Consider the following 17,321-nt stretch of genomic DNA (forward strand, 5'->3'; position numbering starts at 1 on the left):
CGCCGGCTGTGGCGGCGGGAAGGGGGCAGCCGGTGCGGGGAAGCCTGGCGGGAAGGCGGGCGCCGCCGGCTGGGGCGGCGTTGGGCGCGACGGTGGCGGGGCCGAACCCCCGCGGGTGCCTGCGACGAGGGCGGTGTGGGCCGCGCGAGTCCGTGCCACCCGCATCCGGCGCTCCTCCAACTTGAGGTACGCGACCACCTTGGCGAAGGTGGGCTCCGGGATGAGGGTGAGGTTGGAGGCGGCGTTCCCGAAGTCCTCGTTGAGGCCGCCGGAGAGGGTGCTGATGAGGAGCTCGTCGCCGATCTTTTCCCCGAGATCGTGGAGCTCATCATCGAGCTTCTTGAGGCGCATGCAAAAATCATCGATGGATGAGTCAAGTTGCTGGCACCCGTAAAACTCACCATAGAGCAGGACCTTGCGCTGCAGCCGATTATCGGTCAAGAGGCCATTGAGCTTGGTCCAGACCGCATAGGCGTCGTCCTCGTCGTCCACCACGGTGTGGAAGAGGTCGCTGGAGATGGTGAGGTAGAACCAGCGGATGATGGTGGCGTCAAGGATCATCCACTCCTCGTCGTTGATCATGAGTGCCGAGTCCACGGTGCCATCCACGTGGCCATGCAGGAGGTACTCACGGAACACAAGCGAAAAATACCGCTTCCAAGCGGAGTAGGACGCGGTAGTGTGATCAAGCTTGACCGGAACACGCTCATGGATGTTGAGGTCGCGGACGAGGGTGACATCGGGACCGGCGAACGGGTTGGAAACTGTGGACGAGGAGGAGCTCATGGCTAGGGTTCGGGACTCGTCGCGGGTGGAGGGAGACGGGGTTGTGCGGGTGTGGCACGGGTGGGAGAGGAAGGGGAGGGTGTCGGCGTGGGTGGGAGGGGAGGGGAGGCTTGCGGGTGCGTTGGCGGAAGCAGGCGCAAGCGGCGGCGGCGGCCTTGGAGAGAGGCGGCGGCAGCGGCGGGCGAGGTGGTGGGAGAGGCGGCGGTGACCAGCGGCGGAGGCGGCGACCGGAAGGACGGTGGCGGCGGCGGCGACTGGTGACGGCGACGGGGAGTAGCGGCGGCGGCGGCGACGCGTGGAGGCGCGGCGGCGGCGGCTATTAGAGTTAGGATCATGCTGCGATAGATACCATGTAGAAGGACAAGATATAGGCTATGCAATTTCGATGTATTGTTCGATGCACCAGACACGTATATATACTAGGAAAAGTTCCCGTGCGTTGCAATGGGAGAAAAAAAATTCACGCCTCATACATACACTTAACGACATCAGCAAATCCTTAAAATCTTTCATGATGCCACGCAACAAGCAACATGATAACTTTTCTAAAAAAACAAGCAACATGATAAGTGGTGTTGTGCAAAAACATAAAGGTGTGATGATTTTTGAAGTGAACTGAAGGTGTTTAGAATTCATTATACAACGCAAATATCTACCTAGTTGCCAATATATGTTTACGCATTTGTTGTTGTTTCTCGGTGACGCAAAAAAATATTGCATTAGAGTGAAATAGCAAAGTACATTTTAGTATTTAATGATAACATGTGCATAAGTGTTTTCATATACTCCCTTCGTCCAAAATAACTTGTCCCAAGTTTGTCCCTCAAATGGATGTATCTAACACCAAATTAGTGCTAGGTATATCTCTTTGAAGGACAAGTTTTTTCGGACGGAGTGAATATACCCAGCGCATATATATGCGACGCGACGCGAATATGTGTGTGTGTGTGTGTGTGTGTGTGTGTGTGTGTGTGTGTGCGCGCGCGCGCAATCATAGTTCAGTTCAAGACTTAATTTGGTTGCAAACATATAGGATAGCTCCACAAAAACAACCAATCTATAAGGACATATGTAATAGGCATTTCTAAAATATCTCATCATACAAAGAAGGTATTATTTAAGTTTGCACCCTGAACGTAATTTCAAAAATTAATGATAATAGCATATTTGAAATCTACATATTTTTTTGATGAATTTTCATATATGGCATGTCAGATTTAAAGTTAGGGTTTCAAAGATATGAAAATTTCAAAAAGTAATTGATTTTTTAAAGGAAAAGGGTGGTTGTGGGAATCGAACCCACGACCTCTAGCGCGGTAGGTCACGGAACCAACCAGTGCGCTGCTCGCCTGGTCGTTGTATATGAGGGGATCTCCCCTTATTGAGCTATGGGCGAGCGCGGAAAAAAAACGTTCTTCTCACTTACCGGTGGCATTGGTGGGTAATTATTTGCAACTTTAGGGGCAGTTTTAATGACGGACGGGCAGAAGCGATAGCCGCTTTATTAGTAGGTAAAGATATGCCCGTGCGTTGCAACGGAAGAAAAAATTACACGTTGGTCAATATCCGACATATGAATGTCCTCTATTTTAACACGATGGCTCACCATGTTGCCAATTATCTTTCTTCTCACTCTCGTTGATGATGGATGCAATATCCACGTGATCGCAATGCATTCAACGTGGTAAAAAATGGGCTTGTCACTGTACGACGCACTTGTCATTGTCTCGCGCAAGGGAATGTTTTGAACTTTGAAAACAAATCTCATCGACCATGGACTACTCGCCAACCCCAAGACATATAAAGAATTTCCAAAATTAATCAAATCCTAGATATAAAATACATCTGAATAGGAAGAGTTTTTTGAATCGACAAACATTCTTTTTAAATTTAGACATTTTTTTAAATTCACAAACATTTGTTTTTTAGACGAACATTTATTGAAATGCATGAATAGTTTTTGATTTCATGATGACTCAGATTCACAAATATGTTTCGAATACACGAACATTTTATCAAGATCATGAACTTGATTTTATTTAACGACATTTCTTTCCAAATTATTTTTATAATTTGCAAATATTTTTGTAAAATCAGTAACATTTTTTGAAACCACGAAAATTTTATGATTTCCTGAACTTTTTTGAATTCACACACATTTTATAATTTCTCAAACAGCTTTTTCAAACTCGTAACTTTTTAATACTTGAAAATCTCAAATTGATTTAAAGAAGGAGAAAACAAAAACAGAAGTGAGAAAAGAGAAGACCAGAAAAAAGAAAAAAAACAAGGCATTAAGTCCGCTGGCTGGCCCATGTAGGCCTAAAGTAGGTGGGAATAAGTCATGAGAAAAAGGTGGAGGAAAATATTGGTAGAAGCTGGGGTTCAAACCCTGGTCTACAGGGCAGAAGACAATGCATCGAGCCACCGCGCTGCTACTGCGTCACTGTTATTTGTTGGATATTAACCGTATACAAACTCTGGAAACGACGGCGACTTTGAAAAGAAAAATCAAATCGTTTTCTTCACTTACCGGTGGCATAGCGGGTAATTTCTAGCAACTTCGGGGGTCGATTTTTGTGACGTACGGGCAGAAGCAATATCTGCTTTATTAGTAGATATAGATATAGATATAGATAGATATAGACAGATATAGATATAGATGTACAGAGGTGGGCCACAACCTCAATTATACAAAGAAAACAGAAGATGGACCCTACACACAATATACACGTACACAATATACTAACAGAGGGCAACCGCTATGTTCTTCTCGGTGCACAGAAGGAGGGCCTCGAGGACGACGACGCCGACGCCGAGGAGGACGACGCCTTCGACCACGACGCCGTCCCTGCGCCTGCGCAGGCTCCCGTGCCCCATGGCGTCGGGGCGATCGGCGACGCGGAAGGGCTCGCCGTCCACCCGCTCCACGCCGTCGGCGAGGAAGCGCCCGCGGGCGACGTCAACTAGGGCCGCGATTCGTCCACACCCCCACTCCACTGCCCCGAGGCCCCCGACGAACGACGAGCATGAGTAGATTCCCGACCTTTTCGACTCCTCTTCTAGCACTTCTTTCCTTCCTGCAGCTTCGTCTTGGGTTTTCGTTCGCGCATGACAAATTAGGATCTGTTGTTCGATTTGAGACATGACATGAGAAACAAATTATGATTTCCTTCCTGAGACGATTTACATGTTGCTACCCGCGCGTGCTCTTGGATGATTCCGATCGGTTTCGCTTTTGCATCAAAATTGTCGTATTATTGTCGAGCATTGGCATCGGTTGTGCTCGTGCGTCGCCGGTCGTGGCGCCTGTTGTATATACGCAGTCTTATAGTGCTGTTGTGCCGCCTCCGCTGCCACTGCTGCTTGCTGTAGGCGGCCGTGGCAGTGGCTCCGCCGCTCGAGTCCCAGATCGAACGCAGGTCTGCAGTGGATCTTGGAATCCGTTTGCCGGTCATGGCGCCGGTAGCCGCCTCCCCTTGTATATGCAATTTTGCTGTGCTGTTGTGTCGCCGCCGTCACTTGCTGTAGGAGCTGGTGGAAATTCCGTCGTTGTTCATCGTTTTCTTCTTTTTAAGTACAGATTTACTTAATTACAATCACACGATCCGTTGTAGCATCACATTGCTGGTTTCTACTGTAGTTTTCTTCCAAGGTATGCAACCATGCATATAGTTCGGGCTGTTTCCAAGTAATTAGTCTACAATAATTATGTGCATTATATATTTGTGATTGTATGATGTTTACATTAAGTGAGAAGTGAAAGGGGAAGAAATGTATTTTTTTTAAACTAGGGAACAAATGAGTTGATTCAACAAATAAACTCCAGTTAAAAATAAATAAAGTCCAACATTTAGAGGTTAACCAAAAATGCATTACCTTGTACTAATGCTCGAATATATAGTTACTCACAATTGTAAAAAGTTATTTTTAGGTACCTTTCTGGGTTACATGTCCGCTGAAAACCATTTCCCTGATGACACTAGCTAGTTGATTAGATTGCAATTTTGCTGGTACTTTACCAAGCGGACTGCTTGGTCAGTTGATTATCATATTGTGGTAATTAAGTGGGTGAGCCAATAATTACGATATCCCTCGAGAGCAAAGTAAATCGGATGATAGCTGTAATATCTGCAAGTGCTTTTCATGGTTCTTTGTTAGCTTTTTTCTTAAAGTTATTTTACACCATTAGTTCCACGGGGAAGAAGACCATGAGCTAGGAGAGAAGGAAGCGACTTTGTCTTCTTGCGGGGGTGTGATCCAGATGGTGGGTTAGAAAAGAGGGCGTGCAATGGCCAACACCAAGAGTGAGAGCGTGAGACTATCGTACCGCGTGACGGGTGACGCTAAACGTTTTTGTGACGAATATCAATCAGGCTGTATTTCATTCACGAAGAAGATGTTACGAAGCTCATGATGGACACATAAGAGCAACCTCAATGTGCCGACCCATTTCGTCCGTGCGTCCGTTTTGATCGGCGTGGACAGAAAAGTCGGCACAACGCGCCGACCCAAACGGATGCGCATCCGTTTTTCATCCTCATGCCAAACCATTCCCGGCCCATTTTTAAGCCGGATATGCGTCGGCGCGGACACGAGACGGACGCGCGCGCACCCGCCTACTCCTTCCCTGACCCGTCGGTCGGTGGCACATTGGCCATCCTCTCCCATTCCAACAGCAAACCCTCATCCGCCTCCTTCGTCGCGGACGCCGCCGCCCACTTTTCGGTGCCTCTTCCAGCGGTCGGTGCTGCAACATTCCCACTGCAATGCCGCCACCTCCCATGTCGCACGCCACCGCCGTCCTGCTGCCGGGAAATCGAAAGCTTCCCACCCCCGCTCCCCTGACATAGCCGCGACCGCGACCAAGAAGCCGCCTAGCCGCCTCGTCCAAATCCTTCGTCCTGACACCGGCACTCTCGTCGGACGCCGACACGCTCGTCGGGCGCCGCCAGGGCAGCTAGCTGGTCCGAGGGCGACGCGGCTCCCTTCGCTGGCCATCTCCTTCGTCGACGCCCGCAAGCTGTTCGACAGTTTGCCAAGGTACAAAATGGACCCTGCAGATGGGTTCTTTTTTCACAATTTCCTTTGAGACTCCGACGAATCCTCGTCTGATGAGGAGGAGGAGATCTTGGCTGCCGTGTTGGTCCATCACCACCTCAATAGCCAGCGGCCGTTGTTCCGTGGCTCCATTCCAGGGCACCTTCCGGCGTTGAATAGCAACCGAGAGAGCGGGAATTTCCTTCTTTGGAAGGACTACTTTGACACAACAAACCCGTTGTTCAAATATCAGAAATTCCGCCGTCGTTTTCGTATGGGTAAGCATCTTTTCAACCGTATTAGAGAGGGGGCGGTCGGCTATGATGACTATTTCGAGTGCAAAGAGGATGCGGTTGGACAGATTGACTTCTCCTCTTATCAGAAATGCACTGCAGCCATCCGAATGCTTGCGTACGGAGTGCCCGGTTATCTCATTGACTAGTATGTCTGTATGAGCGAGTCTACATGCCGACATGGGCTTTATACCGCCCTTGCCAAGCAGAAGGGCAGTTCTTCCACTCCCGGTGCATGCAGTCTATGCTGCCAAGCATCCCTGGGTAGCCCCTGCTGGCATTCATCGCCAACAAACGGGTTGTATCTTCAGGAGTCGACTCTCTCAACAAGTACTCAGGGCCCAACACATCAATAACAGTCCTGCAGAACTTGTACAGGGAGTCCAGGCATGTAGACTCGCTCATACAGACATACTAGTCAATGAGATAACCGGGCACTCCGTATGCAAGCATTCGGATGGCTGCAGTGCATTTCTGATAAGAGGAGAAGTCAATCTGTCCAACCGCATCCTCTTTGCACTCGAAATAGTCATCATAGCCGACCGCCCCCTCTCTAATACGGTTGAAAAGATGCTTACCCATACGAAAACGACGGCGGAATTTCTGATATTTGAACAACGGGTTTGTTGTGTCAAAGTAGTCCTTCCAAAGAAGGAAATTCCCGCTCTCTCGGTTGCTATTCAACGCCGGAAGGTGCCCTGGAATGGAGCCACGGAACAACGGCCGCTGGCTATTGAGGTGGTGATGGACCAACACGGCAGCCAAGATCTCCTCCTCCTCATCAGACGAGGATTCGTCGGAGTCTCAAAGGAAATTGTGAAAAAAGAACCCATCTGCAGGGTCCATTTTGTACCTTGGCAAACTGTCGAACAGCTTGCGGGCGTCGACGAAGGAGATGGCCAGCGAAGGGAGCCGCGTCGCCCTCGGACCAGCTAGCTGCCCTGGCGGCGCCCGACGAGCGTGTTGGCGTCCGACGAGAGTGCCGGTGTCAGGACGAAGGATTTGGACGAGGCGGCTAGGCGGCTTCTTGGTCGCGGTCGCGGCTATGTCAGGGGAGCGGGGGTGGGAAGCTTTCGATTTCCCGGCAGCAGGACGGCGGTGGCGTGCGACATGGGAGGTGGCGGCATTGCAGTGGGAATGTTGCAGCACCGACCGCTGGAAGAGGCACCGAAAAGTGGGCGGCGGCGTCCGCGACGAAGGAGGCGGACGAGGGTTTGCTGTTGGAATGGGAGAGGATGGCCAATGTGCCACCGACCGACGGGTCAGGGAAGGAGTAGGCGGGTGCGCGCGCGTCCGTCTCGTGTCCGCGCCAACGCAAATCCGGCTTAAAAATGGTCCGAGAATGGTTTGGCAGGAGGATGAAAAACGGATGCGCATCCGTTTGGGTCGGCACGTTGTGCCGACTTTTCTGTCCACGCCGATCAAAACGGACGCGCGGACGAAATGGGTCGGCACATTGAGGTTGCTCTTATGTGTCCATCATGAGCTTCGTAACATCTTCTTCGTGAATGAAATACAGCCTGATTGATATTCGTCACAAAAACGTTTAGCGTCACCCGTCACGCGGTACGATAGTCTCACGATCTCACTCTTGGTGTTGGCCATTGCACGCCCCTCTTTTCTAACCCACCATCTGGACCACACCCTCGCAAGAAGACAAAGTCGCTTCCTTCTCTCCTAGCTCATGGTCTTCTTCTCCGTGGAAATAATGGTGTAAAATAACTTTAAGAAAAAAGCTAACAAAGAACCATGAAAAGCACTTGCAGGTATTACAGCTATCATCCGATTTACTTTGCTCTCGAGGGATATCGTAATTATTGGCTCACCCACTTAATTACCACAATATGATAATCAACTGACCAAGCAGTCCGCTTGGTAAAGTACTAGCAAAATTGCAATCTAATCAACTAGCTAGTGTTATCAGGGAAATGGTTTTCAACGGACATGTAACCCAGAAAGGTACCTAAAAGTAAATTTTTACAATTGTGAGTAACTATATATTCTAGCATTGGTACAAGGTAATGCATTTTTGGTTAGCCTCTAAATGTTGGACTTTATTTATTTTTTAACTAGACTTTATTTGTTGAATCAACTCATTTGTTCCCTAGTTTAAAAAAAACACATTTCTTCCCCTTTCACTTCTCACTTAATGTAAACATCATATAATCACAAATATATAATGCACATAATTATTGTGGACTAATTACTTGGAAACAGCCCGAACTATATGCATGGTTGCATACCTTGGAAGAAAACTACAGTAGAAACCAGCAATGTGATGCTACAACGGATCGTGTGATTGTAATTAAGCAAATCTGTACTTAAAAAGAAAACGATGAACAACGACGGAATTTCCACGAGTGAATAGCAAAAAACTACCACATTACGGGCTATCATTCCGAAAAACTACCGCTTTTTTTAATTTCAAAAAACTACCACAAAAGTGGCTGGCTGTTCCAAAAAACCCAAGTGGCCGAACGGTTAAGTTTTAACTGGGGTTATGAAATATGTGGCCCGCCCGTCAGTGTTTTGTCGGCCACAGTTCTCACGGCACGCGGGTGACGGCCGTTAGGGCGCACGGGCCGTCCTGACCAGGTCAAACGGATCCGGCCCGCCCTCACTCTGTCTTCCCCCTCTCTGTCTCCCTCTCTCTCGTGCGCGCCTCCCTCTCCGATGGCGGCGACGGCGGCGAAACTAGGCGATGGCGGCCATTCAACGGGTGGAGGTGGAAGGGGGGATGGAGGCGGCGAGTTCTCAGAGGTTGATAACTGGCTGGGGAGCGGTAGCTTCGCAACCCAGTCGGTGGCGCCGCCGCCGCCGCAGCGGACACCATAGGCTGCAACTCTGATGCAGGCTCCTACGCCACAGGCTACACCGCCGTCGCCTGGTGATTGCCAGTTCTCGCTTGAGTACAGAGCAGCGAGGTCTCTTGCTAGCGCTGTGCAGGCAGATCCGGCCAACTCCCAGCACTGGGCCTCTACGTTTGGAGGGGTGGAGTAAGTTTTTTTTCCTCTTATGAGCTCCTTCAACAGTTTCTGCATTTCTGCTTGTTCATTTCAAACAACATAGCATAATTTAGTTAGTTTTTTGACCAAACCCTAGGTTGATGCTGCTGTGATTCATCTTAGAACATGAACATGCACTGAATAATAGTTGAGCAAACACTCTATGGCATGTTTTGGATGCAACAGTATCACTTAGCACTGAAGGATTAGTTAGATTTAGTGGAAATGCATGGTGGATTCAGAGAAGCATTTGTTGGATTCAGATTCCTTACTGTACTTTATAGTTAGTGTGCACTGAATTTTTGTAGCAAAAAACACTTAGTTAGTTGGGCTTTTCAAATAACATATTATGTAATGCAGGCTGAATGATGAAATTTGGGAGGTTAGGCTGCATTTCCAGGGCAGAGATAATATGGAAGGAGGTTTTCTGTTTCAGACATCACATTTCTGAACTTGATAGCACTTACTGAGACTGAAGGCTATGGGTCAGATGACTACATGTACTGGGTAAAAGAACAAGGGATTGGACAGGAAGGTTTATTTCTTCTGGACAGTCAAGATGCAGTTGAAGAAATGATAGACCACTCAGATTTAACAGTGCTCAATATCATTGTTTCCAAGGCAAATGAAGATAGAGATGTTGAATGTAATAGGGCTCACAATGTTTGTGAAGAACAAATTCCAATAGGCAGTCCGGTGGGGGGTCCTGGTTTTGTGTTAAGTCTGTCACAAGATGGAGTGATCCACCCTATTGAAGTTAATTTGAACACACAACAGAGCTGTAACCTGAACATTTCAGAAGCTCATGGTGGATATGATGGACAGGCTGGTGGTGAAGAGGATGATGATATTGAGAAATCATCCTCAGACTTTGAGATTGATAGGGGTGACTATAGAGGGATAAAGATGTCTTACAAGGCTTGGAAGAGAGGTGAAGAAAATATTGAAAATGAAGAAGAAAGAGATGCTGTAGAAGACAGACCACAGTTTGAAGGTGACAGTGATGTTTCAGAGTTTTGGCAGGAGGAGAAAGAGGCTGACAGTGGAGAGGAAATAGTTGTGGAAAAATGCAGGCCTGAGAAACTCAAGCCTGTGAGAAGAGTAGCAGCAAATCCAGGTCCAACTTCCAGAGCTCACAGTCAGCCAGAGATCCCAAAGTTTCAAGATTTTGTACCTGAAGCTGATGAGTATTGCTTCCCTGGTGATGTGGGCATTTCTGACTCAGATGGGGAGACTCCAAGACTACCTTCTGGAAGGAAGAGAAGATTGAAGAAGAAGAAAGAGAGGAAATGGTATGACCCAAAGGTACCTGATGCACATGAGCAGCTGTGCAAGGACCTTTGCTTCACCAATGTGTATGAGTTTAGAAAGGCATTGAGAAATTTTCATGTTAGGACTTTGAGAAACTTTCAGTACCATAGGAATGAACCATCAAGGGTTATTGTTTGGTGCCCAGAGAGGAAGAATGGATGTGATTTTTTCATGACTGCATCCAAAGTAGCCCATGAAGATACATTCACAATCAAGAAGTGCCACATGGATCATAGTTGTGGAGCTTGTGGAGATAGTACAAAGGTTACTGCTGAATGGGTTGCAGAAGCTGTGAAGGACACAGTTAGATCAAATGTAAAGGCTGATGTAGAGACAGTTCTCAAACATACTAAGAAGAAGTTTGGGGTGCATGTACCTAGGAGTTTGGCATATAGGGCAAGACTGATGGCTGTTGATGTTGTGCAAGGTGATCATAGAAAGCAGTATCTGAGGTTGAGGGACTACCTACAATGTGTGCTTGACACAAACCCTGGAAGCAGGTGCATAGTGACAACTTTTGAGGATCCTTTGAACCCAGCCCCCACACTAAGGTTCAAGTACATGTTCTATTGCCTCCAGGCATCAAAAGATGGATTTCTTGCTGGTTGTAGGCCTTTCATAGGTACAAATCAGTGATTTAATCATGTTAGAAATGTAATCAAGTTATTCAATTTTTCCCTAACTATCTCTGTTTATGCATGACTTGATGGTTGCTTCATCAAGTTATCCACAGGCCAGCAGATATTGGCAGCAACTGGGAGAGATGGGAACAACAATGTGTTCCCAATTGCTTTTGGGGTGGTTGACAAAGAGGATGGGCCTAGCTGGACCTGGTTTTTAAACCAACTTAGAGTCTGCATTGGCACCAGCAACCAGTTTGGGAACTACACCATCATGTATGACAGGCAGAAGGTATTTTCTCTGACTCTGTATTATTCTTATGCAAATAGCAATGCTGCTATAGTTATCTCATTACTACCTTATTAATAAAACAACAGGGCCTTCTTAAAGCAATTAATGAAGTATTTCCTCAATCCCCACAAAGATATTGCCTAAGACACATATATGCCAACTTCTAGTCTGCTGGCTTTAGAGCAGAAGAACTTAAGAAATGGGTTGACAAAGCTAGCTATTCCTTCACTGAACATGGTCACAAAGAAGGAATGGCAGGTTTGAAAGCAGCATGTGAACCAGCCTACATGTGGTTGAATGGCATCCCTAAGGAGTGTTGGGCTAGATATGCAATGGATCATGTGTGCAAGACTGACTTGGTAGTGAACAACCTTAGTGAGGTTTTCAACAAAATGATTCTAGATGTTAGGTCAAAACCAATTAAGACCATGTTTGAAGGGTTGATGACCAAACTAATGGTTAAGTACCAGGGCATCAGAGAGAAAACAGAGAGTTGTAGGTGGGAAATAACCCCACATTACATGGAGAAGCTTGAGGAGAGCAAGAAGTGGGCTAAATACTGTGAAGCAAACATGGCTGGTCCCAACATCTGGCAAGTAACTAGTGGAGAGAACACATATTGTGTGAAGCCTGATGTAGGGAGCTGCTCTTGCAGGAGGTGGGACATGACTGGATCAGCTTGCCACCATGCAATATCTGCAATGCAGAAGATAAAAGTTCACCCAGAAGATTATGTGCATCCATTCTTTAAGAAGGCAATGTATAAGGCTGCATACCAGCACATCATCTACCCTGTCCCTGGCCCTGAATTCTGGCCCAACACCAACACACCAGACATAGAACCACCAGTTTTTAGGGAGAAGAAAGGCAAGAAGCAGACAGCTAGGAGAAAGGTGAATTTGAGGTGCCAGCTCCAAAGGATACATCAAGGATGGGCACAATAACATGCAGTAACTGTGGTCTGCAAGGCCACAGGTGGACAATGTGTGGAGACAGACTTAAGGCCAAGTTTATGACAAGGAAAAACAACCACCAGGTAACTAAGCCAGTCCAACAAGGAAAATCTGCTACTTGTTTTTAATGCATACATCTTGTGAGCTACAACTTGTTTTTAATTGTAGGAAAATAGGGCATCCTACCCAGCAACTTCAGCACCAACCAGGCCACCTCCAGCTAGGGCCACATCATCAGGGCCAGCTCCAGCTTCAGGTCCTGCTCCAGCTTTAGGACCACTTAGGGGCAGGAAACCAGCACCAGCTTCAACAAGGGCAACCACATCTGCTACAACAAGGGCAACCACATCTACTGCAGTTTCAACAGGTGGATCAAGAAAGAGAAAGAACCCACCACCAGCTTCAGCACCAGCCAACAACACCAGGTCAAGTGCATCATCTCCAGCAAAGAACACCAGGTCAAGTGCAAGAGGTTTCAATGCTCCAAGGGCAGCATCAACATCAGGTCAAGCTGATGTTGGTTCTAAGAGGAAGAGGAAGGCCCCAAGCAAACTTGCTTTGTATTTCACAGCCAGTGGCAACCATTGAATGTGTTGCACTCAACTATGCTTTATGCCTTGAACTATGCTTGTTAGGCATGCTTGCTATCTGTGTTATTTGCAGTGAACTCTGTTTTCAGTTGAACAATTAAGTTATGTGGTCTATGTATGAACTGCTTGGAACAATTAAGTTACATGGTCTGTGTTTGAACTGCTTGGAACAATTAAGTTATTTGTTGTCAAGCTCTATTTTGATTTGATATGTCCTAGGAGACCATCTAGATTTGCCCATCTAGGCACCAAACCCTAAGAGACCAAACCATAACATATCTAACTTAAACATCAAGATCACCAGATCAATTCATTGATTCATCACATAGATAGATCATTCAACATTTTTCTTTCACTAGCTTCATACATTGCATTGCATCATAGACAACTTGATTCATCAAATACATAGCTCATTCAACATTGTTCTTACACCAACTTCAAACATCACATAGATAGAAAGACAGATCTAGGAACACAGCATCATGGGTACAGAATCCTAGTCCACCTCTGCCTAGTGACCTGAAAGGGATGGAAATTTGACCTCCTCCTTGCCCAGTAGATGATATCATCATCACTAGGGTTGGAACCAGGGGTAATGCCTCCAGGAACTGCTCTATGTCCTTGCGGTTGCGTGCTGCAAGGATCATCTCAGCAAGTTGCCTTCTCGCCCTCCTCCTTGCATCTTGGCGCCTGGCTTGCCTGGCTTGCCTGGGCACCTCTTCTTCTCCATCTATGACCTCTCCAGGATCCATCTCTCCCTTGGATTCTAGGGTTTCTTTGGCGGCTGGGGGGTTGAGAAGGGTGGGGATGGGGGATTGACTGCGGTTTCAGTCAAGGGGTGGGCTTTATAGACTACTAATGGTTGGTGGTAGGTAGGTGGAGTAATAAAACAGCCCAATCTAGGCCCATAATGTGTACATAATGGTTTTAGGCTCAAAAATATACTAGCTCAGCATTGCTACTTTCAGGAAAACAACCTAAAGAAATAAACCAGTTCTTCACTGCATTACTTAAGATAGATAGGTTCTTAACAGTACAATAACAGTTCTCCACCACTCTAGTTACCATAACTTAAACAGTTCATATAGGACTGCACAAAATATACTCCTACCATCATCTTGCAAGGCCTGTTATATGTGTAGGCCACCTTACTTACTTAACCACCATTGTCCAAATCTTCAAGCCTCCAGTATGGCCTTGATTTTCTCAAGCTTTTCCTTGCTCCCATGGCCAGCATTCAGCAGATCAGCAACTACTTTCTCAAGCTCTGTCTTCTCTTGTGCAAGAAGATCCCTGTCCACCTTTATCTCTTTCATTGCCTTCCTGGTGTTGTGAATTATGTCTGCCTGGGCCTGAAGGATACACCTCTGTTCTTTTGCTAGCCCTAGCTTCTCCATCTTCATCTCCAGCTCTAGCTCTTCCTTCTGCTTCTCAAATTTCTCAGCATCCATTGCTTTTTGGTAGTCAATCTTGCCAACACCATCCTGCCAGTCAAACATCTTGCTAACATCATCAACCATTTTATGATACTCAGTGCAGAGATGATCATAGTCCTTCTTCAACTTGGCAACCTCATCCTCATATGCATGCTTGTCTTGAATCCTTCCAAGGTTTTGCTCATGGAACATTTCCCACAACTTGATGAGGCAGTTCTTAAGTACATTAGGCCAGGCAGGATCAACCCACTGAACTACACCACAATTCACACCTCCCTGTAGTTTGATCAGAGAACACATACTTCAGAAAATGCATAAATTCAGTTCTAACTTCAATTCAAAAAGAGGATTGGTACACAAGGATGACATGTAACCATAAATTCAGTACAAAATTCAGTTCAAACAGAGTCAATGTACAAATTCAGTAACCACTGGGCATAACTGAATCCACTAGGCATAACTGAATCCACCCAGCATACTCAATTACTCACCTGAACAGGGCATCCATAGAACCTCCTCCCAGTGTTAGCACCTTCAAAAGCAACACACTTCCTAGGCTTCATATCGTGCAGAGTACACTTGGAAACTTCCTCCATAGGAGCACCACACCAGAGTGGCTAAGGGATGGTGTCAGGTGTGTCCTACATGCAGTAAAAGGTAGATCAGAACCAATGCATCAACTAGTTCAACTTGAGTCAAGCTTTCCCTTGCTCAAGGTCAGATCAGACATCACAGTGCCATCCATACCCTAGATCAAAACTAATAGATAACCAAACCAAATGAATCTATCCATACAAATATACAGCTCATCAACCCTCATTCCCAAATTGATTCAACCCTAACCCTAACCCTAGATAATGACAGGGAGAAGGAGGATGAGGCTTACAAAGTACTCCATGTCCATTAGGTTGCCCCCCATGCTGTCGTCGGAGCTCTCATCCCCATCATTCCAAGAAGGCATCCTGGCCGGCGACGAGGAACTGAGGTGGTCGGCGACAATGGAGAGCTCGGCCAGGGGAAACAGAGCGAGGGGGGAGAGTGAGAGTGAGGGGGGAGAGTGAGAGTGAGTGAGCGCGAGGGAGACAGAGTGAGGGCCGGATCCGTTTTCACCTGGTCGGGACGGCCCGTGCGCCCTAACGGCCGTCACCCGCGCGCCGTGAGCACTATGGCCGACAAAACACTGACGGCGGGCCACATATGTCATAACCCCAGTTAAAACTTAACCGTTCGGCCACTTGCGTTTTTTGGAACAGCTAGCCACTTTTGTGGTAGTTTTTTGAAAAATTAAAAAAAGCGGTAGTTTTTCGGAACGAAAGCCCGTAATGTGGTAGTTTTTTGCTATTCACTCGTGGAAATTCCGTCGTTGTTCATTTTCTTTTTAAGTACAGATTTACTTAATTACAATCACACGGTCCGTTGTAGCATCACATTGCTGGTTTCTACTATAGTTTTCTTCCAAGGTATGCAACCATGCATATAGTTCGGGCTGTTTCCAAGTAATTAGTCCACAATAATTATGTGCATTATATATTTGTGATTGTATGATGTTTACATTAAGTCAGAAGTGAAAGGGGAAGAAATGTGTTTTTTTTAAACTAGGGAACAAATGAGTTGATTCAACAAATAAAGTCCAGTTAAAAAATAAATAAAGTCCAACACTTAGAGGCTAACCAAAAATGCATTACCTTGTACCAATGCTAGAATATATAGTTACTCACAATTGTAAAAAGTTATTTTTAGGTACCTTTCTGGGTTACATGTCCGCTGAAAACCATTTCCCTGATGACACTAGCTAGTTGATTAGATTGCAATTTTGCTGGTACTTTACCAAGCGGACTTCTTGGTCAGTTGATTATCATATTGTGGTAATTAAGTGGGTGAGCCAATAATTACGATATCCCTCGAGAGCAAAGTAAATCGGATGATAGCTGTAATATCTGCAAGTGCTTTTCATGGTTCATTGTTAGCTTTTTTCTTAAAGTTATTTTACACCATTAGTTCCACGGAGAAGAAGACCATGAGCTAGGAGAGAAGGAAGCGACTTTGTCTTCTTGCGGGGGTGTGGTCCAGATGGTGGGTTAGAAAAGAGGGCGTGCAATGGCCAACACCAAGAGTGAGAGTGTGAGACTATCGTACCACGTGACGGGTGACGCTAAACGTTTTTGTGACGAATATCAATCAGGCTGTATTTCATTCACGAAGAAGATGTTACGAAGCTCACGATGGACACATAAGAGCAACCTCAATGTGCCGACCCATTTCGTCCGCGCGTCCTTTTGATCGGCATGGACAGAAAAGTCGGCACAACGTGCCGACCCAAACGGATGCGCATCCGTTTTTCATCCTCCTGCCAAACCATTCCCGGCCCATTTTTAAGCCGGATTTGCGTTGGCGCGGACACGAGACGGACGCGCGCGCACCCGCCTACTCCTTCCCTGACCTGTCGGACGGTGGCACATTGGCCATCCTCTCCCATTCCAACAGCAAACCCTCGTCCGCCTCCTTCGTCGCGGACGCCGCCGCCCACTTTTCGGTGCCTCTTCCAGCGGTCGGTGCTGCAACATTCCCACGCCAATGCCGCCACCTCCCATGTCGCACGCCACCGCCGTCCTGCTGCCGGGAAACCGAAAGCTTCCCACCCCCGCTCCCCTGACATAGCCGCGACCGCGACCAAGAAGCCGCCTAGCCGCCTCGGCCAAATCCTTCATCCTGACACCGGCACTCTCGTCGGACGCCGACACGCTCGTCGGGCGCCGCCAGGGCAGCTAGCTGGTCCGAGGGCGACGCGGATCCCTTCGCCGGCCATCTCCTTCGTCGACGCCCGCAAGCTGTTCGACAGTTTGCCAAGGTACAAAATGGACCCTGCAGATGGGTTCTTTTTTTCACAATTTCCTTTGAGACTCCGACGAATCCTCGTCTGATGAGGAGGAGGAGATCTTGGCTGACGTGTTGGTCCATCACCACCTCAATAGCCAGCGGCCGTTGTTCCGTGGCT

The sequence above is a fragment of the Triticum dicoccoides genome, chromosome 7B, assembly GCF_002162155.2.
Source record: "Triticum dicoccoides isolate Atlit2015 ecotype Zavitan chromosome 7B, WEW_v2.0, whole genome shotgun sequence".
Lineage (NCBI taxonomy): Eukaryota > Viridiplantae > Streptophyta > Magnoliopsida > Poales > Poaceae > Triticum > Triticum dicoccoides.